The sequence below is a fragment of the Cervus elaphus genome, chromosome 33, assembly GCF_910594005.1.
Source record: "Cervus elaphus chromosome 33, mCerEla1.1, whole genome shotgun sequence".
Lineage (NCBI taxonomy): Eukaryota > Metazoa > Chordata > Mammalia > Artiodactyla > Cervidae > Cervus > Cervus elaphus.
This window is the reverse complement of record NC_057847.1, coordinates 38,442,601-38,450,574: the sequence shown is the minus strand read 5'-3', so window position 1 is coordinate 38,450,574 and position 7,974 is coordinate 38,442,601.

Here is a 7,974-nt window from a genome sequence, read left to right as displayed (position 1 = left end):
AAAATCTGCCTGCATTAGAAGGAAATTAACCTTTTAAAAAAGCCAGTGTTCTAAGGAATGATTTTAATCAAATGAGCTTTAAATGTTGTACCTGCAGTTAGAATTTTTAGAGGGATTGCAACTCCCCAGTGATCTACATTTTGAAGGAGAAGAAAATCAAATAAACCATGGAAAAATTGACTGAAAATTGTCAGGAAGATCCCAATGAAGCTAAGTTTCTTTGAGTGAAATGGTTTTTAAAATAACATCAGATTCAGAAATAAAAGTAGGAGGTAATTTTATTATAAGTAGTTTTGATATCTTCAAAAGAAATTATCAGGTTATATTAATATCCAATAAATTATATGTTTTCTGTTGGAATCATCTATGATATACTTAGTTATCTATTTATTTCATATTTGACAGATGCTTTCACTGTTTTAAATAGAAACACTGAGGGTGGAGCTAAGGAACTCTTGCAGAGAAGTGCCAGATCTATCATACAGAGCAGGTTGTTAAAATATTAAGTACTTCATATACATATTAAACATTTGAATGAAAATTATAGTGCATGTGATTTTTAGTCTTAAGTATGCTAGACATATTTTTATCTTATTTTAATTTTCTTTCAGTTGACTTAGCTGGATGTCGAAGTCCTGATCCCACCAGTTAGTAAAAAATTTCACCTTGAGAATTCTTGGGGTTCCTTCTTATCCTGTGGCTAGGTTGATGTGTTGGGGTTTGTTATGGATTAAATTGTTTCTTCCCAAAAGATATGTTTTGAAGTCTTAACCTGCAGAACCTCAGGATATGACCTTACTTAGAGAGTCGTTGTAGATATAATTAGCTAACATGAGGTTATATTGGAGGCAGATGGACCATTAATCCAGACTGGTGTCCTTAATAGAAGAGGGAAGAGACACACAGGGAGAAGACAGCTATGTGATGATGGAGTCAGAGACTAGAATAATGCAGTTACAACTAAGGAGACTCAAGGACTGGCAGTGCCTCTGGAAGTGAGAAGCAGCATGGGATGGTTTTCTCCTACAGGTTTCAGAGGAAACACGGCCCCACCAATACCTTGATTTTGGACTTCTAGCCTCCAGGACTGTAAGACAATGAAGGTCTGTTTCGAGCGAGGAGTTGGTAGGAATTACTTTGTTAGGAATTGATACAGGGCTTTATACCATGCAAGGGGTTGATGCAGGGCACCTGGCTTCTGGTCCTCTGGACACACAGATAAACGCCGAGCAGAACACTGCCCCTGTTGACCCTCTAGGCCTGGTATTCCCTGTTTGCCTACCATGCTTGGGTTTCAGGTACTGTTTAGGAGGCAGGGATCTCTGATCTCTTCACCTGGTACATCAAGTGTACAAGCTACCATTAGAGCTCTGACTCATCCTCAGGGCACTGTGCAGAGGAGTAAGACTTCCTCACTCCCTCTTCTAGCCCTGGGAGATTTTTAATATTTTCGAAGGTAGCCCCCTTCTCCTGCCTGCTCTTCTAAATTACTCTGTTTCCTCTTGCAAAATTATGTCTCCTTTATCTTTTCCTCACATCTTATAAATTCTCCTAAGGGATAAGAATTTTGGAAAACATCAGACAGAGGGTATTTCTCTGTGTCCACTCCCCGAACCCTCATTCCTACTTGGGTGATGAAACCACAAGCAGTGGAAGACTGGTTGATACAGGTGGACTGGGGAAGGAGAAAGTGGAAAATATAAATAGGAAAGGTTTATAAAGTTCTCAAACTATTACCCAGTCACAAAATTATTAACAAGAATATACTAAATCATCCAATGGATTTTAAAATAATTTGCCCAGTCTCCTTATGTCCTGGCAGTAAATTAAATTTAGCAGGCGGATGCTGGAAAAGAGAGATCAAGAAAGCAGTGTTTACTGCAATGCTTCAGTGATGGGAACCATTAATGGGTCTTTCCAAGATTCCATTTTAGGAAACTTTTGCATGAATAATTGACTGGCTCAGCCATATCCATTACTGATCACCAGATGACAGGTATATTGATTTTTAAGACAGGCAAAGTAACCAGACACAACAAATTATGAGCCAGTTATCTTGGCCTTCTTCAGTCAGTGATTCCAAACCTGGCTCAGACTCAGTGAGGCTCATTTTAAAAATACACACCCAGACTTCACTCCTGGACGTGGCCATCTGGAATAAGATCAGGAAATTGGTGGTTTTTAAAAATCCCTACATGATTTTGGCCGGTTAGAGCATGGGAAGCCATGCTCTAAAAGATGAAGTTAATTTAATAATCTGAGCAATGATTATTAATATATGTGTAGTCTACATAAGGGCTTCCCTGGTCACTCAGATGGTAAAGAATCCACCTGCCAAGGCAGGAGATGCAGGATTGATCCCTGGGTTGGGAAGATCCCCTGGAGAAGGAAATGGCTACGCACTCCAGTATTCTTGCCAGAGGAGACTGAGGGGCTACAGTCCATGCGGTCTCAAAGAGTTGGACATGACTGAATGACTAACACACACGCAGTCTACATAAACTCATGTATTTAATCTTTTTGGATACAGTCTTCTGTCATTTACATAAACTTTGCCCTAGTAGAATTAGCTCTATATAGGTTGTACTGTCCAACTTTATTTTGGAATCTACAATGTTAATCAATGGAGTTCATTAACTTCCTGGACATAAATCTTTATTACTGTCCCATCAGGCTGGTAGGAAGAATTTTTGCCATTTGATAAAAGAAAAATCTGAGCCTATTTCTTTTTTTTAATTTATTTTTTAATTGATGGATAATTGCTTTACAGAAATTTGTTGTTTTTTCTAAGTGATACCAAAAAGTAGTCAATTAGCAAGGCATCCCAAATATTCTTTAGCCCAGTAAGTTTAAATGTATACTTCCACATTACCTCAGGTGTTTGGATGCCTAGTTTGACCTCAGTTGACAGTATCTAGTCCTTTTAATTTTACACTATTAGTATATTTGGAACTAATCATCAAAGTATTCTAAATTAATTGTGCTATTTGACTTCTAATAAAAGTGATTCATTTTCAATAGAAAGTTGTCTTTGAAATACCACTACTTTTGTAATAACCTACAAGGGGAAAGAATCTGAAAAATATTCTTTCTATATAACTGAATTACTTTTCTATATAACTGAAACTAACACAATATTGTAAATCAATTATACTCCAATACAAATTTTTTTTAAGCAAAATACTGCTACAAGAGTCTCACTTGTTTCAGCAAGTATTGGGGATGTCATGTGAGTGTATGTGTGTGTGTGTGTGTAGCAAGTTGTGCCTATCACACTCCTTTTCCCATCCTTGGCTAAGATATATGCCAGTTACAAACAACAATGCATTGATACAATGATGACAACAAGATCAAGTGAATTGCTTAACTACCTGTATCTTGTAAATTTAGAACAAACTGTTGATCTAGTAGATTTAGGAAGACATAAAGTCTATCCAAGCACTAAAATTCACCAAAAAACTGAGATAAAAATATACCTGTGGAGAAGCACCTAACAAAAAGACACTGTCTAGTTAATTGTAGAACAAGGAAGAGTCTTTGTTAGTTTAGGGACTTGATAGGGAGCCCAGCCCAGAAAGCCAAAGTGCTGGTGGAAAAGGCTTCCAGGAAAGCAAGGGAAGGAATGCTAACCAACCCAACCTACTGGGGCTTATCACTTCTCCAGAGTTGTGGTATTTAGAATTGTTTGTGTAAGAAGTAATAAAAACCTGGCAGGCTGGTACCTGTTAACCTGCTGACATATGTTGTCCACGCGGCCTGTTGACTGGCTCTGCATTTCTACATGTGGGGGCCAGAGTAGCTACACAGCCCTCGTGTCGGCAAAACAAAGCAAAGTTTGCCAAGAAACTCAGCTCTGACCCCAGTACCACCTCTTTTTCTTTCAATTCCTGTTCAAGGGTGATGCAACTTGGCGTCTGGAGGCGCATACTGCTTTGGGGAGCCTCACCTTGATGCTGTGAATTGCTTTGCCTCTCTCTTCTCACATGCCTGTTTTCCTGCACAGGATTTCTGGCTAAACTGTTCTTTGACTTGGTTTTGTTTCTTAGTCTGACTTAAATCTATGTCCTTTGGTTTTCACTGGTCCTCGAGACTCAGCATCTGGTTATTTTTGATGTGATTCAGGAGTAAACAGAGTGTTTGAGAGGAGGAGTGCAAAATGCCCCTCCAAAGGGATTTGGAGCAGGTTGCTTAAGATGAACATTTGCCACAGATACTGCTCTTCTCCACGCCGAATCCTTTAGGGAGGATGGAATTCCAGCTTGGTTTGGAGTATGTTTAAATGTTTCCACTTAGTTTATTGGGTTTTTAATAGAAAGTTTATCCTAAAATAATCTGCTGAACAAAATGAAAAGAGCAACAACCTGCTCAGTAAAAAGACTAATATATTTTCAGCAAATCAGCACCACTCATTATGGCTTTTACTTTATAGCGTTTGAATAGGGGGCTGGTGAAAAGTGGAAGGCAGGCTGACAGCTTTGTGTAGGTGGAACACCGACAACCCTAGGGTACACCATTTACACAGTTGTCTCTGAGTAACGACAAAGTGATTCGCCTTGCTCCTTGGGAAGCTTAATCTCATAGGAGAAGTTTTCCAGAATTTCATACACGAGGGAAAAAATCCTATGAAAATCAGAGAAGCTGGTCACCATTAAAATACAGCGTTGGGAAGTTTGTTTGTTTTCCTCAAGTTTGAGCTGGAAGTTTCAGACGTTCCTCAACTTGAACGCATTTTGCATCTTATTAAATGGTACCTCCATGTGTTGCTCTTGCCAGTGCTCTGGGGCTTGTCTCGAACAGCTCTGTGTCCTTTGCCTTCGTAGCCAACCCGTTAACGAATGTGGTTGCGTCAGTCTCTGAAGTGCAGTGTAAGTCTGTCAAATCTTATCTCGGCCGCGGCCATCTTCTGCCCAGACATAACCCCTCATCGGTCCTCCTGCTTTCATTTGCCCCTTCCAATCAACTCTGTCGAGAACAGCCAACATGATCTTTTGTGTGTGTGAATTTTTATTTTCATCAACGTTGTCTATGTGCATAGTTTAAGAAGTCATAATTCTACAATTCTTATAATAATGACCCAGAAATAACAAGGAGCTATCTCCTCCCCATTCTCCATTCTCAGTCCCAGTAGTAATTGTTTTCAATCCTTTTAGCTGCCCTCGTTCATTTCTCTGTATTTACTCTACATTTCTAAATTGCAAGTTTATACTACTTACTTAATTTTTCTATTTTAGACATTATTTTCTGACTTTCTGTTTACTATTGAAGATGAAAATTTAAACCTTTTAAAATTCTTCTCTGCCCCACCCCATCTTCCTAATAGAATGATATCATAATTTCAAGTTAGATCAAAATTCAATGTTTTTATAGCTCTGAATGTGATTTTTAGTCACAGCTGAGTCATGTGGCTTACTATTGTTATATTTCCTTTCCTGTTTGACTTGTTCCTCTTGTTAATAGTTGTTTGGTTTTTGTTGGCTTAGTTATCTATATACATATCACCAATCCAACCCTCATTCTCCCCAAAAAGTGGAAACCCCAGTACCAATATATGTTCATGTTCCAAAACAGTCCGGTGAGTTTCATGACCTGCAACAAGTCCCATGGGTTCTATTTTGCCATCATCCTGAAGATTTCTATTGCTTCTCTATTATATCCTCTGTTTCCTAAGATATTGAAGCAACTAAAAGGATTTTGTTCTGTCTCCATACTTGGTTAAAAGAATTTATTCTAGGTTGGAAATCATTTTTTCTCAAAATTTCAAGTCACTGCTTCTTTATTTTCTAGCTCCCGTATTAACTTAAGTAATCCATGGTATTCTGGTTCTGGATACTTTGTATGTGACACTCCCCCTCTTTTATCCCACCAGTTCCTCTTAGGAGGACCAGGGTGCCTTGGTGTGAGTTTTTTCTTGCTCCCTGCTTTGGTTTCCTCCTTGTGTGTTCTTCTTTTTGCTATTTCTTTATTTCGTTTTTGACTCTCTCAGTAAAGACATTTCCCACTATCTAGTGATCTCTCGCTTTCCATTTATATTCGGACAAGCTGCTGGAAGCTTTTTTTTTTTTTACCGCGAGCGCCGCGGTGCGCGTCCAAGCCCCGCGGCACCACCCTCCGCGTGGACCTCCTCCTGGACCTCCTGCTGGAAGCTTTATGGGGAGGATTTGTATGCTGGGGAACTTTACTCCAGAGCAGGGTTTGGCAACCTGAGGCCCACAGGTCAAGTCTGACCCATGGCTTATTTTTGTACAGTGATAAGGATGGTTTTTTACAAAGTGCTAAATGTTAAAGAAAATCAGGAAGAGACTAAAATTTTGTAACATATGAAACTTCTTCATATTTTACTTCAATTAGCTTACTATCGAGAACAGTGAGTCCTCTTAGCTGGAATTCCTGTATGGAAGAAAATGGTCTCACATGTCATACCCAGGTGTTGGGCTTGTATTCTTGAGTTAGAACATTTCTGATCTTTTCATAGTCTGGATCCCAACTGCTAGAGAGTCCTAGCACCAGCACAAGCTAGTCAACTCAGGAACCATCGCCTCAAGCCTACTTCCACCTGAATGGTTGGAAAAGACAGTGCTGATAGAGCTGCTCTGGAAAGAAGACTGCTATGCCCAGAGTGGAAATGTGCTGTGTCAAGATTTGCAAATCCCAGATGGGGACCTTCTGCCCCAGAGAGGAAGCAGAGGCAGAAACACAGCAGAGATATGGGAGCGCATGCTCGCTCAGCAGCCAAGATGACTTGTGTTTTTTTAAAAAAATTTATTTATTTGTCTGTGTTGGGTCCTAGTTGCATCATGTGGAATCTTCCTCACATCATGTGGCATCTTTCATTGTGGTACATACTCTCGGGTGGTGGCCTGCAGGCATAGTTGCTCTGTGGCATGTGGGATCTTCATTCCCTAGGCCAGGCATTGAACCTGTGTCCCCTCCATTTCTAGGCAGACTCTCAACCACTGGACTACCGGGGAAGATCCCTGAGGTTACATGTAATGTCAAGGTAAATGCAACATCTCAAAAATGTTGATCAGGTCACATCACTCTACTACTTAAATATTCCCATGGTTTCCCATCACATTAGCCTCCTAGCTTTGAACCTAGAGAGCCCTTCATGCTCTGGGCTCTCCTCTCTCACTCCACCTCCTAGCCTTCTGTTTACCCTGTGCTTGTTCTGCTCCACCCATACCGCCCTCCTTGCTGCTCCTTGATCAAGCTGAGCTAGTTTCCTTCTCAGAGGCTTTGCATTTGCCCTCTCCCCTACCTGGAACCCCAGTGACTCAGTCGTAAAGGATCTGCCTGCAATGCAGGAGACACAGGAGATGCATGTTCGATCCCTCAGTCAGGAAGATCCCCTGGGAGGAAGAAATAGCAACCTTCTTCGGTATTCTTGCCCGAAAAAATCCCTTGGACAGAGGAACCTGGCAGGCTACAGTCCATGGCGTGGCAAAGAGTCGGACACAGCTGAGTAACAGAACATGCACATAAAGTTCTAACTGGTACACTCTCCAGATCTTCAGTTGATCTAATCTCTTATTTCATTCAGGTGTCTGTTTAAATATCACCTCCTTAGGGAGACTTTTCCTTACCATCTTCTGTGAAATAGTCCCCACACATTGTCTGTCACTCCAAATCCTCCTTTCAAGTGAGTTCTGTCTCCTTCGTCTCAGGTCCGTTTCCCATCTTCATCTGGTCTTTATGGACTGCAGAGATTGAGTCTTGGAAATTACAACTCCCAGCCTCTTTTGCCAATTGACTTCCAGTTTAGTTTGGTCAAGGCAGAAATTAGTCTTTGGGGACTGTACTGGGGGAGAAGAAAGGATGGGACAGGAGAATCCTGGAGGTTTCTCCCCTTTTCTCTTTGGGGATTGCATCTCCAGAAATAATTGTGTCTCTTCCACAGTTCTAGAATTCCATGGTTCCTTGACCCTTGGGCTTCAATAATAGGGCTTCCCTGGTGGCTTAAAGGAATACTTTAAG